At 39.5% G+C, this 23,339-nt stretch overlaps 1 pseudogene; it reads left to right on the top strand.

Annotated features, from left to right (window-relative positions):
- The first annotated feature begins 237 nt into the window (after nucleotides 1-237).
- Nucleotides 238-21,025, top strand: LOC117037143 (chromobox protein homolog 1-like; annotated as a pseudogene).
- Nucleotides 21,026-23,339: the final 2,314 nt, after the last annotated feature.

The raw sequence follows: 23,339 nt of genomic DNA, 5'->3' as shown, positions 1-23,339 counted from the left end.
ATATTATTACAGTCATAATCCTGCTTCCCAAAGTTATATCCAAGTGGTCAAAGTAGAGATGGGATGTTCCCAAATTTGCAAATATCCACCTTCCCACACACCCACACACATACACACTTTTTGAATGCCTTGGATGTTTGCAGAAGTGACTCATTTTATTGCTTGTTTGGATTTTACCATGGTAGTCTTAGAGGGTCACTTTAATTCTAAGGTTTGGGGGACACCTGATATTACAGTATGCAGATTGCAATCCCAGTCACAGCAGTGGGCAGACCTGTGTTGCAGCGCAGGGCCCAGGGGGACTCAAGGGACTTCTCAAGGTATTTACCAAAGCGGCCCAAACTTGCAAATCAGTACGTGTTAATCATAGCTGAGGAAATGAGCCAGAGCCAGAATGATAAAAGCAGTAGAAAGCAACAGGACCAAACAGTAAAAAGGGCAGAAATTAGGAAATCTGTGAGGAACAAGCTCCAAAGTTGAATTTAAGATGGACTGGCCAGATAAGCCGAGGACAGAAGCTGTGACCAACGTGAGGACACAAGGACAGCTTTCTTATCTGTCTGTTTTGGCCTGAATATCTAGGGTACAGGTCTGCCAAATTATAAGGAAACACACAGCAGATGTTGTCCTAAAAATGAAGGACATTGTTCAGCCACGAGAAAGAAGGAGATCCTGCTATTTGCCACAATATGGATGGACCCTGAGGGCAATATGCTAAATGGAATAAGTCAGACAAAGATGATTACTGATCTCACTTATATGTGGAATTTCAGAAAGCAAAACTCATAGAAACAGAGTAGAATGGTGGTTACCGAGGCTGGGAGGTGGGGGAAATGCTGGTCCAAGTGTGTAAACATTCAGTTCTAAGATGAATAAGTTCTGGGGATCTAATGTACAGCATGGTGATTATAGTGAATAATACTGTATTATATCCTTGAAAGTTACTAAGACAATAGATCTTAAATGCTTTCACTAGAAAAAAGAAATGGTGATTATGTGATATGATGGATGTGTTAGCTAATGTTATCGTGGTAATCATTTTGCAATATTTAAGTGTATCAAATCAGTATGCTGTACCTTAAACTTGCACAATATTATATGTCAACTATATCTCAATAAAGCTGGAAAACTAAATAATTAAAAATTAAGGATATTAAGAGCTTGGTATTTCTCAGTGTCTGCTACTATAAAAACACAATACTCATAATACCTTTTATAAATCCTGGTTCAGCCAGCTTCTTCTGGGAGTAGTCCTCACTACCTCCTTAGCAGCAGACAGAGCTCTCGTGGTGCCTGGTTTCCTCAGCCTCTGTGGTTAGGATGGGACACATGACCCTACCCGAGTCCATATAAGTCCCTGACCTGGTTCTGTTGGGAAGGGGTAAGGGAGCTTTTGGACTATGAGGCCAAGGCTGTCCGAAGCTTACTTCCCTTCTGCTCTTGGAAGACATTTCTACTGGAGAAGCCAAAGAGACCCTCACAGAGTGAAGAATACAAATGGAAGAGAGAAAAGAAGAATTATAGTAGCATTCTAGTCCTGATCCAGGAAGGATCAGGTCCTCCCCTAGACCATCTGCAACCTTCCACCATCAGGTCATACAAGCCTTTCTTTCCTCTGCTTTTTTGTTTGTTTGTTTGTTTGTTTCTTAAGTTTTCCTGAAAGTAGAGTCTGAGGCACAGGCTGGTTTAATTGCAATGTAATCCCAGGAGCAGGAGTGCAAGACAGGAGAGGGAGCAGGAAGGAGGATACACAATCAACTTGGCTGCCACTGCAAGCGATAATCCTTATTCAACCCAGCTGGGACCCTATGAGGCATCTTATTAAGTATTTCTCTGAACAGAAAAGAGGAAGCACTTATCTTTGGGCTCCATCCTCCACGAGTCAAGGGGTGGTCTCCTTAGGCATTAACTCGTCTGCACACCTGGTTGACCATGCAACAGTGTAGACCTGAGCATCCCATACCACAGAGGCACTTCAGGGCTAGAAATGAGCGAGCACTTCACCAGAGGTGAAAACACTTCTAAGTGCACCTGGGTGAATCCATCAGGCTCATACGGACCTGTAGTAAGAGGTCAGGATAAAGGATTTTGAAGTGACTCACAAGTGCTGTCCTGGCCAAAAGAGAGGTGAACTTTTAGGAACAGTCGAAAGAATCAGAACTAAAGCAATTTAGTTTTTGTTAATAGTTGAGCACAGGAGGAGTGAATGGACTTCTGACATGGTTTATTACTGTGTTAACACCCTGAAAACATTTCAGAATGTCACAGCTGACAAGCTTCTGGAGCCATAAACTGGTAGGAACATGAAAGAATAGATAGGTACTATAAGCAAAGGGACTGAAACTCTAAGAATGAAAAGGAAATACTAAAAATCAAGAACATTAAACAGAAATGAATGCCTTTTATAGGCTCATCAGTAGTCCAGACATGGCCCAGGAAAGAATCAGTGGGCTTGAAGACAGGTCAATAGAAACTTCCCAAATGGAAATTCAAAGACAGAAAAAGGATGAAGATGAAATATTAGAACAAAACATTGAAGAGTGGTAATTTCAAAAGATGTCACCTAAGAGTAATTGGAATACCAGAAGAAGAAAGAGAAAATAAACAGAAAAAAAACAGTTGAAGTAATGATGCCTGAAAACTTTTCAAAATAATCACAGACACCAAATCACCGATCCAGGAAGCTCAGGGAACACTAAGCAGGATAAAATCCAAAACTATATACTTGGACATCTTACAAGTTTATTTCACTTACAGAGAACCAAAAACAAAGAAGAGACCTTGAAAGAGGCCAGAGGGGAAAAATCTTGTCTATAGAACAAAGATAAAAATTACTGGAGACTTCTCCTCAGAGACCATGCAAGGAAGAAGACAATGTAATGAAACATTGAGGGAAAAACCCACCAACCTAGAATTCTATATGCAGTGATGGTATCTTTCAAAAGTTAAGGAGATATAAAGTCTTTCTCATACAACAAAAACGGAGAGAATTCATCATCAACATATTTGTTCTGCAAGACATTTTAAAAGAAATTCTTCAGGAAAAAGGGAAATTATATTGGTCAGAAATTTGGATCTACATGAAGAAAGGAAGAGTGTCAGAAAGAAAACCATAAAGGTAAAATAAAATATTTTATATTTTTATTCTTAATTTATCTAAAAGGCAATAATAGTAACAAAATGTTAGATAATTATACCATATGAATAAGGGGAATGAATGACAACGATGTCATAAGGGATGGGAGGGAAGAAAATAAGATAGTGTTAATTGAAGCAAACTTAGATTAGTTAAAAGCATGTACTGCAAACACTAGGGAAACCATAATTTTTTCAATGAATTATAATTGATAACAGCTATCAAGCCACAGAAAGACATGGATGAATCTTAAATGTAAATTGCTAAATGAAAAAACACAATTGAAAAGGTTATATACTGTATGATTCGAATTATACAACATTCGGGAAAAGGCAAAAGTCCAGTGACGGTGAAAAAACATTGGTGGTTACCAGGGGTTTCAGGGGAGAGCAGCAGGGTTGAATGTTGAAGTACAAGGTATCTTTTAAAACACTGAAACTATTCTGTATGATAATGTAATGGTAGATACATGACACTATGCATTGATCAAAACCCGTAGAACTTTACAGCTCAAAGAGTAATGTATGCAAATTTTAAAAACTAATTTAGTAGGTCAGGGAATTCCGGGATGGAATGTAGAATATGACGAAAGATTCTAACTGTTCTAAAAGTATATGAAACAACATTACTGAAGGAAGTGGAAGAAAAGAGAACTTTGAAAATGAGTGGAGTCTGTAACACTTGAGGCAAAATAAACTCTACGTAAGCACTGTAGTTAGTTGATCAATTTTTTTCCTAATTGGATTATGGGTTAATAATTCTCATGCTGCTATGTTTTTATACTGGAATTGAACAATTAAATAAATGAATGGTGGATGGTTGGATCCAGGTTTCTTGCTGCTGGCTTGGGAATTTATAGATAAGGAAGGGGAAGAGGTGAGATTTGTATGTATGGTAATGAGATAGTATTAACTCATGTTTAAGTTAATATAGATACATGTGACTGCACGAAATAATATTTATAGATATGAGCATATACGCAGGTTAGTATGCATACATATATTTACTTCTGTCTGCTGAGAGGACCTAGAGGCAATAATAACCATAGCCGCAAGAAGCACAGGAAGTACCGAGATCTCTGTTTCTAACACTGTTCTCCAAGGAAAGGAACCAATGCTCCATGGGGAAACAACTGGTCTAGAAATGGGGTAGGAAATACAAAAGCACCCTGGAGCATCTTCTAGGGCCAGAAAGTAATAAAGTTCTTGTTACAGAGTAGCCTCAATGACGGGGCTGTGTTAAAGGGACGTAGGAGGGAATTGGAAGAGCTTACAGTGTTCCTCGTATCTGGAACAATTGAAGCAACAAAATCAAGTAGTACTGGGTTCTAACCTAAAGTATAAAAATAAATCCATACTGATATAAATGATTGACTAAGTAAATTAGAGAGAAAAGACAAGAAATTATGAATAATTTATGTAGATATCCTGCTCTTAAAAAGGTGGGTATAATTTTCACTCTGTAAGCTTGTCTGCTCAAGGTAACAATCCTCAGAGTACTGTATGAAGGGGAGGGAGAAGGGCGGGCGCAGTGAACAGGCAGCTTTCTAGTGGAGAAGAGAAACCAGAAACCTGACAAAGACTATTTCAACTATGTGATCAAGGTCAATACTAACAGTGATTAGTCACGTTCAGAGTATATACTCTTAATATGATGTGATGAAAATGACACTTTGTGATCTTTCCCAAAACTCATAAACCCCATCCAGTGACAAGGAAAACATCAGACAAATCCCAACTAACAGACATCCTACCAAATACCTGACAAATAATTCTCAATGTTGTCAAGGTCATTAAAAAAATAATAGTAATAAAGGAAGTCTGAAAAGCTGTCCTAGCCATGAAAAGCCTAGAAAGACTAAGAAGACATGTCAACTAAATTTATATGGTAGATATCCTGGAACAGAAAACGGACATTAGGCAAAATCTAAGGACACCTAAATACAGTATAAACTTTAATAATACTGAATCAACATGGGTTCATTAATTCTAACAAATGTGTCACACTACTGTAAGATATTAACCATAGAGGAAATTAGCTGTGGGGTATGTTGGAACATTCTGGACTATCTGCAAATTTTCTGTAACTGTAAAACTATTCTAAAATTTGAAGTTTACTTTTAAAAACTTGAATGCAAAACACATACAGAAAACAACAACATTCATACCTCACAAACACTAACCAAGAACAAAAAGCCTTTAAGGTTGCAAAACAAACTTTAAGGAGAAGCATTATTAGAGATCAAGTGGAAGATAATATATTGATTCAATTCGCCAGAAAAATGTAGCAATTCTAAATTTGTATTCATCTAATAACATATGTCAACATAAAGAGAAAGAGAAAACAATTACTGGCAGTACAAAAAGAACTAGGCAAACACACAGTCACTTTGGGAGATTAAAACACACTTCTCTCATTCATAGAAAAGGTGAACCCCCCCAAAAAAAAAATCACTAAGGATGTAGTATATTTAAACGATATGGCATTTTGGAAAAGGCAGTTTACTGTGGTGATACTGCCCAAGTACCACAGGAATGTCGCTGGTGCCCTTAGTCCCACAAATGATACCAATATTTCTCCCAAGTTATTATCACAATCACACTGTTCCCATGCTTTTCCAGAGGCTCCTGGAGGTGGGGGAGAAAGTCTCACTCCTCCCCTACGGCACACACACACTTCAGACCCTCTTCTGTGATATAATCATGCTTTTCTGTGTATACCTATTTCCATCACAACCCTTTCAAAAGCATTATCTATACAACGATGTGCCTGCCTCTCACACTGGAACATTGTTTCTTACATGTAGTTGACCAAATGGCATCACAATGTTATAAAATCAATTGTTATAATTGTAGCAGTAGTAGGCAACATTTATTAAGCCCTTACTTAGCACAGTGCTTAAGTTTTCTCATCTGTAAAATAGAAACAGTAATAGCTATTTTATTCTGAGACTTAAGTAGTATAATGTCTTTAAAACTGTTAGCACAATGCCTGAGACTGTAAGGTTTCAATCAAGTAGTATTGTTATTCAGATGAACTTCAGTGTATAAGCCAGCCCTCAATGATGGAGGAAGTTGAGGTCGTGGAAATCTAACCCAGGAGTGGGGTGAGTGTTGGGGTCCTGAAGCCCAGGCGAGAGGCACGAGGTAATTACCCAGGACATCTGAGATTGCAGTCAGAAGGAGAAACATCATGGCTGACACATCTTCAAGTTTATATCTGGACAGTGTTCAATGCCACTCTCAAGATGTGGCAAGATGGAAGGAAAACCAGAGAATAGACTTTGTGAGCTGGCAAACTGGAGTGAGGGCAAGGTTTGGTGTGCTGTTCTGAACAGTTGCTGTGATTGGGAGAGGGTGGGCATCCCTCCCCCTACCCCTACCCCCGCTGTGTTACTGGGCACGATGTGTACTCACAGGAGCATAAATACTCCCTCCCACCCCAAGTGTATCCTGGGATGCACCAAGTGTGAAATCAAAAGGAAAGAAGGTTCTCTGAGTCCATATAGACCCAGAGATTCTAAAATGTTCTGCTTGACTGAAGTCCCTATTCATGCTTAATAGAAGAGCTGAAAGACCCAGGTGTCAGAAGTGACGAGGAAAAGAACTTGGGGGTAGAATACCAGACATAAAACTCTCTGCTCTTTGATTTCCCTTCAGGTCAGTGACACAAAGACAAAGGATGAGAGGAGTCATCCCATTATTTTTTCTGCTACAAGAATAGCCACATGCTAACAGTGGCAGCAGCCCCCTATTAGCCACTTTTCTTTGCTCAAATAACCAGCCACTTGACATTTAACACTAAACACTGTTTCTTCAGTCCCAGGCATTGCCTTCAGGTCTCCTTCATGGATTCCTGTATGTCAGCCAGAGGGCCACTTAGTGTCAATGGGAAGTCCAGCTATGGTATTTTATTCAAAGTGATGGGCCATATTTTCTCTCATGCCCATCCACCCAATATGAGAATGAGTCTGCATTAGTGTGGGTGTGTGTACATACGTGTGTGTGTTTTGCAAAAGTCACTTGACCATAAAAAGTTAAAAGCATTCATACTGTTTAATAGCCACCTCAATGTTCCATTTATTTAACGGCTGACAACTATAAATGGAAGCGTAAGGAACTGAACACAGTCTGTTGAAATCAACGTCTGTGTTAATCTACATATTAAAAGTCTTTAGACTAGCGATGTGCTTAAAATATTATTTGTTCTCCCTTTTTGTAGAGAATCTGAGTTTGTATCCGTGAGCCAATGCCAGAGCTTAGCATTAATGGCTTTTTTCCTACCGAATTCCGTCCAAATTCCTTCGCTTTATTTATTTCTTTTTTCAATGAACGTCCTGACTGCTCTGTGGCTCCTTCCCCTCCTGCTCTCTGTATTTTATGCACCCTTCACACTCTTCCAGGTAAGTGAATCCGCTCCCAGTAAGCACCCCACACACATTCCATTCAATGAAGTGGTAGAGCAGAGTGCTTTAGATTACAGACTCTGAAGCCTCTCTGTCTACATTCACACCCCAGCTTCCTTCCTTACCAGCTTTAAGACCTTGGGAAAGTACAATGAATAATTACTTAACCACGCTGCGCCCCAGTTATGTCGGTTCTATACATAAAATGATATTGTGCAAGTACTTCCCTCGTAGAGTTGTGTTGAGGGGAAAATGAGTTACGATGTGTAGAAAGTTTAGAACAGCGCTTGGCAGACAGTAAGTGCCACACAGACGTCTGTTGTTGTTGCTGTTATCATTATTGTTATTACTATTACTATTACATTAACGGCTGTAACGGCTTCTCCATTTTCACCTATCTAAATCGTCGTATCCTTTCATGCATAAGCCAAGTGCCTCTCTTCTGACACGCTTCCTTGATCCCACCTCCTAGATGGGATATGATCTTTCCAGTCTTAAAACCTCCATAAAACCTTAGACTTTTCTTTAGCACCAAATGATTTACTTTGCAAATTACACGGAGTAAATGGATACTTCTTCTGAAGTTATTTGGGGAAAGTATTTTGTTTTTCACATGCTTTAAAAAGAACGTTTCTATAGATGTCAATTATATTCTCCGTGGGTGCAGTGGAAAGCCTTGCTATCAGAGAGTGGTGCATGGACCCGCAGCATCCACAGCACCTGGGACCTGGGACACGCAGGAACTCCAGCCCCTGCCAAGATCTACTGCACTGGGATTTTACAAGGTCCTCAGCACACTCTACACTGAATTGAGGCATTGGTGTACAGCTTCAAAACTTGGCCAGGATTGATGGGATTTAGCTACGTGGTTTGGGGTAAAGCAAGGTCTATCTCTTCACGAAAGCCCCATGATATTAAGAAACTTCTTCTTTTAATACGAAACATAGTTGAAATGTGAACTCCAGTGTCTGAAGCCAAAATCTTCACCATTCATCTACAAGGTCTGACAATTAAGTTCGCAAACTCGTCCTAGAAAAAGTGCTACCTACCTCATTGCTGAATATCACCATGGTCACCTTCGAAGTACTCGCCATGGGAAGCTATGCACTGATGCCAGCGCCTAGTTCACCCTTCAAAGCAATTTTGGAACTCTTTTTCTGGAATGGCCATCAGAGTTGTCATTGTATTACCCTTGATGTCCTGAATGTCATCAAAATGTCTTCCTTTCAATATTTCCTTTATCTTTGGGTAAAGAAAGAAGTCATTGGGGGTCAGGCCAGATCAGGTGAGTAGGGAGGGTGTTCCAATACAGTTATTTGTTTATTGGCTAAAAACTTCCTCACAGACAGTGCTGTGTGAGCTGGTGCATTGTCATGATGCAAGAGTTCCTTCAGGACCATTTTTGCACACACTTTGCTCATGCCAAGATTTTCAGCTAAGATTTTCCTGTTTCTCTATCGATGTTTACTTGGTCTGCTGTGCTTCTCACAGTCAGCCAATGATTTTGACACAAAATTTGACGAATGTTTGCAATATTTTCATCAGCTCTGCTCGTTACTGGCTGCTCTGACCTCTCTTCATCGGTGATGTATTCTCTTCCCTCAGAAAAACATTTAGTCCACTTGTACACTGCCATTTTCTTCATGGCATTGTCTACATAAACTTGGACTAACATGTCCCTGATTTCACTTCCACTCTTGCCAAGTTTAACAAGAAATTTAATGTTTGTTCGTTGCTCTAATTCAAGCTCAGACATTCTTGTGACGGCACACAAAAACACACAACAACAATAATGAATGCCACTCAGCAAGACACCACCATACGTCTACACGAACATAGCTGTGAGACACTGATAAACCAAGGCTATGAAACTTCACCGAGCTGTTTGTACCGTGCTGCCAATGTAAGCGCACGCTGGCAAGTTCGCAAATGTAATTGTCAGACCTTCATATGTAATCGTGACTAAATGCCACTGCTTGCCTATCATGACAATATGATGTTTCCGATGTTGATGTCAAGATGGAGGCTCAAGTCCCAAGTTCACCACATGTTGGTGTGGATGGAAAAAAGCCATTTTTGTAGGAGTTTCCACATGCGTAAGGATGCATGAAGAGTGGGTTTGTTTGATTGTTTGGGGTCAGTGACTGTTCCACCTCTGGTTTCTATGGGGAAAGACAATAGAGAGCAAGCCAGAGAAAGGATGAAGGATGTCTCCACCCACTGTCTCCTTTACTCTCTCCAAAGGTATAAATGCATGTACTGTCAACGGTTGGATAACAATTTATTTTCAAGTGCACAAGAGGAAATTTCTTTTAGGGTATTTTCCTTGAGAAAAAAGTATTTTTTTAATTCACTATTTACTAAAACTTTCTAATTTTAATTAGTTGCATCTTTTTAAAGTCTTAGTTTTACTTCTGATTTTTAAAAATGCTGCTGAGCTCCAGAGATTTAAATAATGTTTGTTCCTTACATCATGTTTCATGCTATTTTCATTGTGCTGTTGAAATTGGTTCTGCTAGGAGGAACAACAAAGAAATTACTCTATTTTTCCTAATTTTAGTGCTCAGAATGAACTCTCTAGCACTCTAACACACAGGAAGATAAAAAGAAGCTGGCAGAAAAGATGCTTTTCTCTGACGTGTAATGCAATGGCTTAGTAAAAGTGCTGTGCTAATCCAGGGTGCAGTCTTTTTTAGGAGATGACAGAGAGGGAGGTTTGGGAGAAATCTTCAGCGTAGGTATGCTTGTCTGATAAAAAAGAATCACATTTTATTTTAAAGCTGGATGTGACCATAGAAATCAAGCAGACTTACCTTTTCATTTACCCAATGAGGGAAAGGGGACCGAGAGAGTTTACCAAGGTCATGAGCTAACCATGACTCAGCAGTCCCTGCATCACCGCTGGCACAAAGGAAGATTTAAGCAGCAGCTGGTAGGGATCTCTCAGGGGTCATGCAAGAATCTGGGAGTACTCCAGGAAGTTCCCCAAATGGAAAAGGATTGATTTACCTTCATTTCATCACAGCCATTTGTGACACCCTGTTAGTAAAAGGTTCTGGGGTCTGAAACCATCACGTATGCTGCAACAGAGCTAAATTCAGACATGGGAACCCCCTGATGCTGGCGCCCCCAGACCAAGGGTAAAGCCTCTGATGTTCACCACACACTCTTCTGGGTGCAGCTGGGACTGGGGCCCCACATCTGCACTATGCACCAGTCCCAAACTCTCTCATTCTTCCAGATTGGGGAGAAATTCCCCCTCTTTCATGGCCCGTACCAGCTTCCCTTTATATTATGAAACCTCACACCTAGCAAAGGCTGCTCCATGACTTTAGACTTTCACAAATAGGAAGCATGATTGACATTCATTAGTTTCATTCTTATACTCTGAAAAAATCCATGAGGTAGGAAAATTAAGGATCTGGCAACCTCCCAGAAACAGAAGCAGGAAAATACAGGAAACATAACGCACATAACTCTAACTTGGCATGGTTCTGTACAGCAAAAACAGTAAAACCCAATTAATATGTCAAGAAATGATGGTACCACATGGACTAATATATTTCCCACTTAAACTTCACATTGAATGTTAAGCTAAAATGTGATAAATGTTAAGTGTATTCAGGCCACCTCCACATCCCCAAAGGATGTGGGGTAGAAAAGTTTGAGAAGCACTGAAATGAGCCAGTGTCCTCCTTTTGTAGGTGACGGAATGGAGGCGCAGCCATGCTCTCTGGGGTTGCACACACCATTGATGGCAGATCCAGGTCACAGTTCAGTGGATAGAGACCTCAGAGTTTGTGGAGAACTTGGGAAAACCACACCACTTACTTCAGTCTACCAAGGAGGGCCCAGTGTGCTTTTGGCTTAGCCCTTGCAGACACGTTACCTGTCCCACGTTGTAATCACAGCGTCACAAGAGACCAGGCCTGAGAATGCTGCTGTGTGTTAAAACTGACCACTCACCTTTCCCTTGGCCACCAGAACAAATCCTTTCATTCTTACACCCGTCATTATCTGTCATCACTGGATGTCCAAACCACCCACGTAACCCATTATCACAAGGACATTGTCTTCAAAGGGTTCTGCACGTCCATAACCCAACACAAATGTCCACTCCTTGCCAAGCTCCCACAGCTTTCCATTATGATCTCTGGAATACGACAGCTGGCATCAACAAAATACCCTGTCAACCTCTTTTAGATTTCCTTCACTTCTAGAAGTCACTGACATCTGACCCACTCTAGGAGCATTGTTTCTTTAGGAACCTTTCAAGTGGTGGCTACTTTTCTCTCTCAGAACCCAGCTGTCACAGGGCTTGAGGGAGGGCTAGGTTACTGTCCTTAATACTTATTGCTGAATTATTTCTTTTCTTTCTCCCCAAGACCCACAGGAAAACCTCTTTCACTGCACATGCCATCAGACCATACAATCCACTACTCTTCCGGTTTGGTCTGAATATTTGAGTGTCCTCAAAATTCATATGTTGAAATCCTAATATTTGTGATGGTATGAGGAGGTGGGGCCTTTGGGAAGTGCTTAGGCCATGAGGGTGGAGCCCTTGTGAACTGGATAAGTGCCTCTCCAAAGCAGGTGCCACAGAGTTCACTAACCCCCTTTATGGGTGAGGACACAGTGACAAATCTGCAGTCAGCATGCCAGAAGAGCGACCTCACTAGGACCAATCATGCTAGCACCCTGATCCTGGAATTCCAGACTCTGGAACTGTGAGAAATAAATGTCTGTTGTTTATAAGTCACCCAGGTTGCCGTGTTTTGTTATAGCAGCCTGAAAGGACTAAGACACCTTTTTTGGTTTTGGTCTTTTCCTGATTCCTGGTCACTACCTTCAATGGAAGATTTTAGAAAGTGGCATAACACTATCATTACTACTACTACTACTACTATTATTATTATTATTACTTTTGATGGTTTATATGACAGGAATCCGCAAAACAGAGAGGGAGGGAGGGAGGGAGAGAGTATGGAAAAGGAGAATGGGGATTTATAGATGATGTAATACAGAATTGTACACCTGAAATCCATGTAACTTTACCAACAACTGTCACCCCAATAAACTTTAATTAAAAAAGAAAAAAAGAAAAGAAAAGGAGAATGGAGGATAAATAAGAAGTGCCTTAATTGACAGAACAGAAAAGGCAAGATACAACTTGAGCTGGTGGCAATTGGTGGTTGGGATATAAAAACCAAAAAGAAGCAAGATGATTCCTGCCACTGCTCCACCCCACCCCAAAATGCACACAGATTTATTGCATCTGTTACTTCAGAAGTCAAGAAAGCCAGACGGAAATGGAGAACAGTAAACTTGGTTGAAAGTTTGATTAAGGAGCAGTAAGAAATGTGGATCTCCTCGTTTTTCCTACAAAGCCAAATTACTTAACCCTTTCCCTCTTTAGAAGAAGCCTGGATGTTTACTCTCTCAAGATTTTAAGTGAAAAAGTCTTGGGACTTGAGAATCTGAGGCATAGGAAGGCTAGGGGAGATATTCCAATACTGAAAACAAGAGATTAGGTGACAACTTTCCTGCTGAAAAGTGATCCCCGAGCTCCCTTTCTTATTCAAACTCTGGAAGTCAGCCTTATATAACATACTCAAACAAAAGATTAAAGTATTCCTCTCTGGGGAAGCTAGCCAGCTCAAGATAAAAAAATCTCCAAGACCTACAAAGACTGACCTTGGGCGGTCCCACATGGCCAGGTTTTTGCCTGATCACTTTACAATGAAGTGCGTCAGATGACAAGTGCTACTGCTCCACCACCAGCATCATTCACCCCAAAACAAAGTGAGTTTCCAAATATCAGTTTAATATACGTTGCTATGAACCAGGGATGCCCAAGCATTTTAGAAAACATTTAATATGGAGGTCAAGGATAAAATTCAAAATCAGAAAAGGGAAAACCGAAGAAACATTGATAATACTATGAGTAGAAGAAAACATAAGAATTAATTAATATCCCAAAATGATAAATAGGAAAAATATTGCTTCTATTACAAGTGGATGCAAAAGGATAAAAGGAAGACTGAAGAAAAAGAAGTGTTAGAGATAAAAATTACAATAGTATAAATTAGAAATACAATAGGCATATTTAAAGATAAGGGAACACAACATAAATAAAACGATAATCTCTTTAATCAACATTTGGAGAAAAAAACTAAAGATGTGTTTAGTATCTCTATGTCTCTTAAGGATATAGTAATCAATGCATACATACACCACACACACACACATACACACACCATATAATGAACTAAAGAGCAAACTCTGAATAAAAATTACAGTAGGAAAGTAACTCAATCATTAATTATGCTACTGATTATATTTAAATATTAAAAGCCAATTTTATAAGAATTTTTTCTCTTTTTCTCCAGTGACCTTCAGTACAAATATACTGGTTTATTTGTATACTAGTGCACTTAACACTTTGTAAATTGTGTTCTTCATATTTCCATGTTGATAGTAGAATGGTTAAGGTGATGGATTTGAAATTCAAATGAGTTTTTCAATTTCCCTTTGTATATGTCTAATTGAAGCAAAAGGCTTTAATCAGTCAAATAATAACAACTCTATAGCTCTGTACACACTGGAGGAAATATATAAATTAAGTGTTATTTGTATGTCAGAGTTCAATATCTTGCATCTATCTTATTTTAGAGACAGATGTCAATTCAAAAACAATGTAAACAAATATTTATTTATAAACATATTTTATTAACTTACTATTGTCCATCTAGTAGTTAGTTGCATTTTAAAAGAAATTGTGGGTATTGTCATTTACTTAATAACAGAATTAAGAGAACTACGGAGGAAATTACAGAGAAGATAAATGAGGTATTGGTGAAGCAATTGCTCTCTTGTGTCTGAATCATTAAAAACCATAGCCAGTGAGCTGTGTGAAAGTTTGCCATTAATGCTTTTCTAGGCACTAAATTTGCATGTGATATAAACATCCTATTTGTAGCATATGATTGCTGGAGGCTCAATGAGCCATTTGAATGGCAAACAGTTAATATATTACTTTCTGTCCTTCTGTTTTACTCATGTGGTATTTGTCGGAAAAGTTTAATTGCTCCAATGTTCTTTTAAATAATTAAATTGCTTGTTTGCTGTATTTTCCCCCGATATAAAGAATGGCTGAAAATAATTCATCTTGAAGTTGAGTAATAACCATGACTTTGTGTTACAGAAACATAACTAGCTTGGAAAATGTTTTAAATTCTCTCTCAATTAAACTCAAATGGTGAATGGAGAATTTTTATAGTTGTGGGGCAAACGTGTTCTACTAATACAATTTCCCCACACTCTGTTCTCAAATTTATTTTCTTCTAAGGATACCATCAGCTATTTCAAAGCTGAGATTCTTAAAAGTTCAGATATCATTCTTGAACCAAAGTTTCTTCTGAGAATCAACCTCTTCTTGGCAACCAGGACAGATATGGAGTAAAGTCCTGGCGGTCAGGGAAGCCAGCTGAGTCACTGTGCCATCGTCTCACGGATGGGGAGATTTAGTGAGTCCCAACAAAATGACTAAGACGACTTTTCTGGAAACACAGCAAGCGACAGTCCACTGGAGATCAGAACACTGATCAGAGATGTGCTCATCTACTTGAGTTCTATATGCCCAGGCCATGATATTGCTTGTCTAATGGCCTAAAGAATTTTTCTTCTCCAATCATCCTCGAACTATCCACTACTGTGTCAACCATTTACCATTACCACTTTCTTTCTATGTAGGATCTATCTTTCCAGGTATCTTGTGAGGACTAAAGTCATCCATTTGTCCATACATTCATTAATTCAAAAATTATTATTGAGTGCCTCCTCTGTGTCAGGCATTGTTCTGGGTGCTCAGAATACAACAGTCAGCAAAACTTCTCCTCCTCTCCCCTCACTCTGATGCTAATACTGAAGGGCTCAGAATAAGAGTACAAGAGAATCCTATTTGCCATACTCCTAGATATTAAACCAGTTATACATCAAGTTAACAAATGCCTGAATAACATGGGTCTTTACCCTACTTCCCTAAAAAATGCGCCTTCAGGTTCAAATTGAGAATTCTCAAACTCCTTGAAATTCCCTACTAGAACATGGTATTGCAAAGAGGAGAACCAGCCCCTCAGCTTCTGGCTCCCCAAAGAAGCCTGCCCTTTCCTCTCTCTCACCCCTCCCCCCACCTCAGCCTGCTGCCCTGTAAAAGTCTTTCTGCAACTTGTGTGGAATCTTCTAGGAATCCTCTAAGCCTGTCCAAGCTCAGTCTACATTTTCTGAAAACAACTCTGGAGCATAGGGGTACACTCAGAAAGCGGCCCATGTAGACTCTGGAAGCAAGTTCAGAATCATTGAGCAGAAGAATTCTAAGGTCCTTGTTGCCCACGGTGGTGTAGAAAGAGGCTTAGTTCTCTAGGTGAGCAGAACTTCCCTTTTCCCCTAGAATCAGCATTTCAGGCCTTCTCCTGTAACTCCAGTGCTGCAGAGCCTGACTGGGTAAACCATGGGGGCGGACCAATTAATAAAGAGGGTATCCTACCCTACAGGACCCTCCTTACCAATCTTGTAAACTTTAGCTTTTCTTCTCTGCCAGTGAAAACACCTGAGCTTGGAGTTTTCCCTTTGGGGAGGGTTTATTTGTTTGTTTGTTTGTTTGTTTTACCATAAATTCAGTTTCTTCACTAGATATAGTTTTGTTCAGGTTATCTATTTATTCTTGGAGAGGTTGGGTAGTTTGTGACTTTCAAGTAATTACTGCATTTCATTCAAATTTCTGAATTTATATACTTAGAATTATAATATTTTCTTATTATCCTTTTAATGTCTATGAGGTCTGTAGTGATATCCCTTATCTTTCCTGACAAATGGTAATTTGCATATTCTCTTCTTTGCTTTCTGAGTCTGGCTAGAAGTACATCAATTTTATTGATCTCTTCAAAAATAAGCTTTTGATTTCATTGATTTTCTCTATTGTTATTGTTTCTAATTTAATTGACTTCTGCTCTTATTATATTATTGTCTTCCTTCCCTTTTGTCTTTTTTTTTCTAACTTCTTAAGGTAAAAAATTAAGTTGTTGATTTGAGATCTTCTTTTATAAGTTGTCATGGTTAGAATTATATCCCCCCAAAATTCATATATTGAAGTTCTAATCCCCAGTAACTTAGAATGTCTTATTTGGAAATAGGGTCTCTATAGTTGTAATTAGTTATGTTAGGATAAGATTATTCTGGTGTATGTTGGGTCCCTAATCCAATATGATGGTGTCCTTATAAAAAGGGGAAATTTGTACACATGCATACAGGAAGAATGCCATATAAACATAAAGATGACTATCTATAAGCCAATGAGAAAAGCCTGGAACAGATCTTTCCCTCACAGCCTTCAGAAAGAACCAACCTTGCTAACACCATGATTTTATACTTTTAGCCTTCAGAATTGTGATAAAATAAATTTCTATTGTTTAAGTCACTTGGTTTGTGGTACTTTGGTATGGTGACACTAGCAAACCAGAACATTTTAATGCTATTAATTTCCCTCTAAATTACTGCATTAACTGTATTTCACAAATTTTGTTATTTGGTATTTTCATTTTTTTAATTTTTTTTTTTAATTTTATTGGGAAATATTGGAGAACAGTATATTTCTCCAGGGCCCATCAGCATCAAGTCGTTGTCCTCCAATCTAGTTGTGGAGGGCGCAGCTCAGCTCCAAGTCCAGTTGCCATTTTCAATCTTTAGTTGCAGGGGGTGCAGCCCACCATCCCATGCGGGAATTGAACCAGCAGCCTTGTTGAGAGCTCGAGCTCTAAACAACTGAGCCATCCGGCCTCCCCTCCAGAAGCTCAGCAACAGCACATTGTCTTCAATCTACTAGTAGTGGAGGGTGCAGCTCACTGGCCCACGTGGGAATCGAACTGGCAACCCAGAGCTTGTGCTCTAACCAACTGAGCCATCCGGCTGCTCCGGTATTTTCATTTTTGTTCCATTAATATATTTTACGATTTTCCTTGAAATTTCCTCTTTGATCCTTGAATTAGTTAGAAGGACACTCTTTAATTTCCAAATGTTAGTTGACTTCCATTTAACTTTCTGTTATTTAATGATTAATTCCATTAAATTTGGAGAACAAAATTTATAAGAGTTCAATTCTTCAAATTTTTAAAGATTACTTTTATGTTGCAAGATATGGTAACTCTTGGCAAGTGTCCCATTTGAACTTGAAAAGAATGTGTATTCTGCTCTTGTTGGGTGGGGTGTTCTATAAATCTCAATTATATCCAAGATTGTTAGTGGTGTGCCTTTTACCTCCTTGCTACTTGTTCTATTGATTATTTAGAAAATAGGATGGACATCTCCATCTCTAATTGTGAATCTGATTTGTCCATTTTGTCTTCGAGTTCTATCATCTTTTGCTTCATGTATTGTGAAGTACCCTTATAAGGTGCATATACATTCAGAAATGTTACGTCTTTCTGGTAATTGACTCTTTTTTTATTATGTAATATACTGTTTTATTTTTGCTAATTTTCTAAGCTCTGAAGTCTGATATTAATATATCTATTCCAGCTTTTTTATCATTAGTGTATGCATGGTATATCATTTCCATCCTCTTACTTTAAATCTATTAATGTTATGTTTAAAGTAGGATTCTTATAGTCAACATAGATTTTGGAAAAGATCCAAATGCCAGTGTAGTTGTTCAGTTCCTACTATGCACCAGGCACTTTCTAGATGCTGCAGAAACAGCATGAAGATTACTTGTGTGTTGTTTTTTTGTTTGTTTGTTCTATGAAGTCCAAAGAAAGAAAATTTACTTTTTAGTTTAGTACATCAAATTTTCATTTTGAAGTCAACTTTAACTCCATAAAATTACAATATATTCATATTATATTATATGTGTCTACCCTGGAAGATGTGCCTGATGACCTGAGCAGGGCACTTTTTCTTCAGGGTATGATTACAAAGGAGACTGCGGTACAAATGCTGGCATTAAAAAATAGGTTAAACATTGATAATGAGATTTTTCTAGCTGGATCTGTCAGCCATGCGATTTTATGCAGGTACCAAATCCTGTGTAAAGAGACTTTCTTCTGACTAACTCGTCTTTGTTGTCATTCCATTTTGACCATCCATTTCCTGATTGTAACTGTTAGCATATAACACCTTTCCAAGTGTCAATTTCCAAAATTATAGCTTGTTTTGTGATAATTGCAACATAGAAGGTTGTTTCCTATTTCCTTAGCACTGTCAGTCTGCAAATCACCATGTAGTAAAGGCTAATTATGTGGAGGTTCCTGCAGATGGCTAATTTCTGAGGAAGACATTGCTTTATTTTTATGTGGTGACATTTCCCCAACTTCATCCTAGATACCAGAATCTATATGGGCTGTGAGCGGAAAGAAGTCAGTCTTCACTCGACTTGTACTGAAGCCTCAAACTCTAAGATCAAAGTGATAACAGAAGGTAAGTGAAGCAGGCTGAACTACAAAGGAGATCCCAGAAGTAGGTGACTAGGCTGAGACCTGGAGAGGACTGATCTGGGGGGATCAGTGATGAGTTAAAGAGGATGAAGGATAGTGTTTGAGGATGGTGGAGCATGGTGGGAAGACATGTACATTTGACAGATGTAAAAGTCAAAATTTAAGAGCTGTGGTCAAACAAAAAATCCAGCTATTCATCACTGGGGCTGACCAGAGAAATATAGATTCCCAACTTTTCAAGTTCAAAAAGTCAAGCCACAGCACCAAACAAGGACAAAGACTCAGAGAAATAACATAAGGGTCCAGTCACTAGACTGAGTTTGTGTTGCAGGTTGGATTCACCGGTAAGCAATGATGAAGATTAGCATACAGAAATTTTATTCAGGATACTCATGGGGAAAATATCTGTGGAAAGGAAAGGAAGCAGGCGGAATACACAGAGGGAAAAGGTGGATTATGATGCAGTTTCAACCAAGTGCTAGTCTGAGATTCAAAGCATTCCTGAAAATAGCTTAGCTCTTCACAGTCTTTCAAGTTGGGGTCTTTATAGCCCTGCTTCTGTCATTAAATACGGGCTGAACCAGAAAAGAAGAATAACCTTGGCCCAAGCAGCTCTTTTCTGTTTAAGCATTTCCCAAAGAAGGCTACCAGCTAGGAGCTATCTGCTGGAAGCACTCCCAGCACCTCAAAAATAAGTCCTTCAGTTCTGAAAGACGATCTGGGTGTCCACTGTAGTCCACTCCTTGTAGCCCTCAAATCCGATTCCCTAAATAAATTCTGGGAGGAGCTACTGAAGGATCCCAGTGGGCTTCTCTTCCTAAAGGGAACTTAGGAAAGTTAATAGGAAAAATATTACTCCCATTAAGTAATGAATAAAGAAGCTGAAGCTAATTAAACGGGTACTATCCAGTGGTACCAGAACCAGGATGTAGGGGTCCAGGCTCTTGGGAATGAGACTGCATTTAGTATACATTGGCATCTCAAGTTCTTGTTTTCCTAGGCCATTTATGCTCTTCTCAGTGTTAACAACGGCCATACTGTATTTTGAATCCCTCCAAATGAACTGTAGGACTGGGTCAAGGGAGGCCAAAGGGATCATGTGCCTGTCCCACCTGCCAGCTTGGCTGATTGGGGATCTCATCAATATGTACATCGTGGGCGTCAGGGAGGGGCTCGACGGCGGCCACCCGGCCTGTTGCTTTTCTGGGCGCCACTCCTCCCGCCCGCCCGACGCGACGCGCCAGGAGCGCGGCACCGATTCCTCTGGGCTACTGGGCGCTGCTCTGAGCAGCGTCACCCTTTATACCAGGAAACTGGCGGGCACTATGGGAAAAAAACAAGAAGAAAGTGGAGGAGGTGCTAGAAGAGGAGGAAGCGGAATATGTGGTGGAAACAGTTCCCGACCGTCGAGTGGCAAAAGGCAAAGTGGAGTAAGTACCTCCTAAAGTGGAAGGGGTTCTCGGATGCGGACAACACGTGGGAGCCAGAAGAGAACCTGGATGGCCCCGACCTCGTTGCTGAGTTTCTACAGCCACAGAAAACAGCACGTGAGACGGATAAATCAGAGGGAGGCTGATTCTGAAGATAAGGGAGGGGAGAGCAAACCAAAGAAAAAAGGAGTCAGAAAAGCCACGAGGCTTTGCCCGGGGTTTGGAGCCAGGGCGGATTATTGGAGCTACAGACTCCAGTGGAGAACTCATGGTCCTGATGAAATGGAAGAACTCTGATGAGGCTGACCTGGTCCCTGCCAAGGAAGCCAATGTCAAGGGCCCCCAGGTTGTCACATCCTTCTATGACGAAAGGCTGACGTGGCATTCCTACCCCGCGGAGGGTGATGACAAAAAAAGATGACAAGAATTAATTCTCTTGAGTACCAGCCCCTGTCACATCTGACTGTGGGTTTCAAGTGGGGAGAGGAAGGAGTTCTACTTGTGTTGACACCATAGAGGTGGCTTGAGAAGATGTCCTTTGAAGAGCCAGTATAGTTTCTGTGCCCTACAGCAGTCCAAGTGCTTTAAAGCTGCTCTATGCTGTATTGTTTGCACACTCATCCCAGTGGAGGGGAAGGAGGAGAAGTGTTTCAAGGTAGCCCGTTCTGCCCTTCGCTGAGAAAAGCAAAGGGCCTTCTATGAAGGACAAAACTTGCAGAATGGGTGTATGGGAGAGCAAAAAGGTACTGCAGATCTTCAAAGAGTATCTCCACAATCCACAGCCTTCTTCCCAATAGTGTTCACTCTGCATTTTTACAGCGTAGTGTGTGTGTAGTTTTTGGCTATTACTGGTGTATTATTTGGGTGTGGGAGGGATGGAGTGGGAAGGAAGGGAGTTGGGTAGGATCGTTTTTGTTAAAATTGGGCCTGATCAGGGAAATGAAACAATGGAAAGAACAAACAACTAATGATTTGGTTCTGTGTCCAAAATATTTTATCTTTTCACAAAACGTCACTGGCAATCTAAATGAGGACTGTGAGACTGTTTAGAAGCTGTGAATGCCTGAAACTTATAAGCCATGGTGTTCCCTGCCTGAGCTTAATGCTGTTCCCAACAAAAGACTAACAAAGCTGCCATTTTGGGAATGGAAACTGGTTAAGGAGGGAAAGTCTTTTATTGGAGCGTGTACAAAGGCAGATCATTCTATCTTCGAGGTGCTAATTATTAAAATTGACAAGAAGTCCCTCTTGCAATTGTTAAGTTATAAATATTAGCTTGTCCATCTAAGCCACTGGCTGAAGTATTTAGGGAGAGGAAGAAGAGAGGGCATAGGAGGTGTGAGAGTAAAGGGAAGGGCCCATGCTCTTGGAATTTCTATGTTTTTTGAATCTTGCACTCTGAAACCATTGGTGGCAGGGTTCAGTCACTGACAGCACAAGTTTATCAAATCACTTCAAGAGTTGGATAATTTCAAAAGACCTGGTCTCAGGAGAAGACTAAACTTTCATACTGGGGCGGTGGTTCACTTTAAAACACAAAAGTTTTTTAATCCTAATAATTAACTAATACCCAAAATACTGTCTTGAATTATGAAATCCATCAATTCTTGACATCATCTAGACCTGTATTTAGAACTCCATTGTAAAATCTTTTTAGGCATGTGTTAGATTTCTGTGAAAACTTTGTTTAAATGTAAACTTTATACCACACTGTCAGTTTTTGCTTTAATAAAACTATATAGATTTATTTAAAAAAATATGTACATAGTGTTTTGGCAGGAGTACTTTGAATGCATCACATGAATAGTGTTGCAAAGGAATTTTTTCTTCATTGCTTCCCTCAGGACCTATTTTTTTATAATAATAAACATTTTCATTATAATTTTATTGAGGACATATTTGTACAGTCGGTTATCTTTGGCTATTCCCCATCCAAAACACATCTAGTCTTTTCACTGTGCCCTTATTCAAGGTCTCAGCCTACTTTGGGGGGGGGGGGTTTGCTAAATAGCTGCAAAAAAAGCTACCTGATAAAAGAATTTTCTCTGTATGGTCGATTATAAGTGGGATTGAGCATAGAGAGAATGGAGGAAATATTTTTAGATATAGTTCAAGGTTGAGGGAAGAGCATTTGGAAATGCTTACAGACAAAACATCATGCAATGTTTGGTAGGTATGGCTAGAAAAATAAAATGCAAGTGATTTTTATAGTGAGGGATATGAAAAAAGTACATTACACTCATATCATTAAAAAGTATGAGGGAATATTAAGGAACTCAGGCTTTCTCCTAAAGACCGTGGGAAGATTTTGAAGTATTTCGAGCAGTAAGTCACACGGGCCGAATCATGAAGACTATGTGAAGGAGATAGGGTAGGACTTCGGACAGGAAGACCAATTAGAAGATATTGCAGCAATACATATGAGAGAATTTGCATGGAAAAGATATTGTATCACCTTCTAACTCTAATTTGAAATGAAATATACACTCTGGATGGAGAATGTGGCAAAGGAGATCCTAGGGTTTCTAGTATCTTTGGAAATACATCTTTTGGTGTCACATGGAAGACTTCTAAATAGGGTTTCCTAAATGAAACATCTTTGTTAATTTTGAGGGGCTTAAGAACATTGCCTTTAAAACACCAAATTTAATTTTCAAATACTGAATTAAAAAATCAAATAAAATAGAGCTATGTAGGTAAATTTTTACAATCTTAGGTGGTTGAGAATAATTCATCCTCAGTTCTCACAAGATTGATTTCTAAAGTTTGAGGTTGTGATTTTTTCAATTACTTAAAATTTTGTGTATTTAAAGTCAAAGGAAATGTGTGCTGTCACCAGGCAGTATCTGATACAGACAAAAACACCCCACTCCTGAGCGCCT

Source organism: Rhinolophus ferrumequinum, chromosome 17 (genome assembly GCF_004115265.2).
Source record: "Rhinolophus ferrumequinum isolate MPI-CBG mRhiFer1 chromosome 17, mRhiFer1_v1.p, whole genome shotgun sequence".
NCBI classification, from domain to species: Eukaryota; Metazoa; Chordata; class Mammalia; order Chiroptera; family Rhinolophidae; genus Rhinolophus; species Rhinolophus ferrumequinum.
The sequence above is the reverse complement of the archived record's forward strand: the minus strand, read 5'-3'. Positions and strand labels throughout refer to the sequence as shown.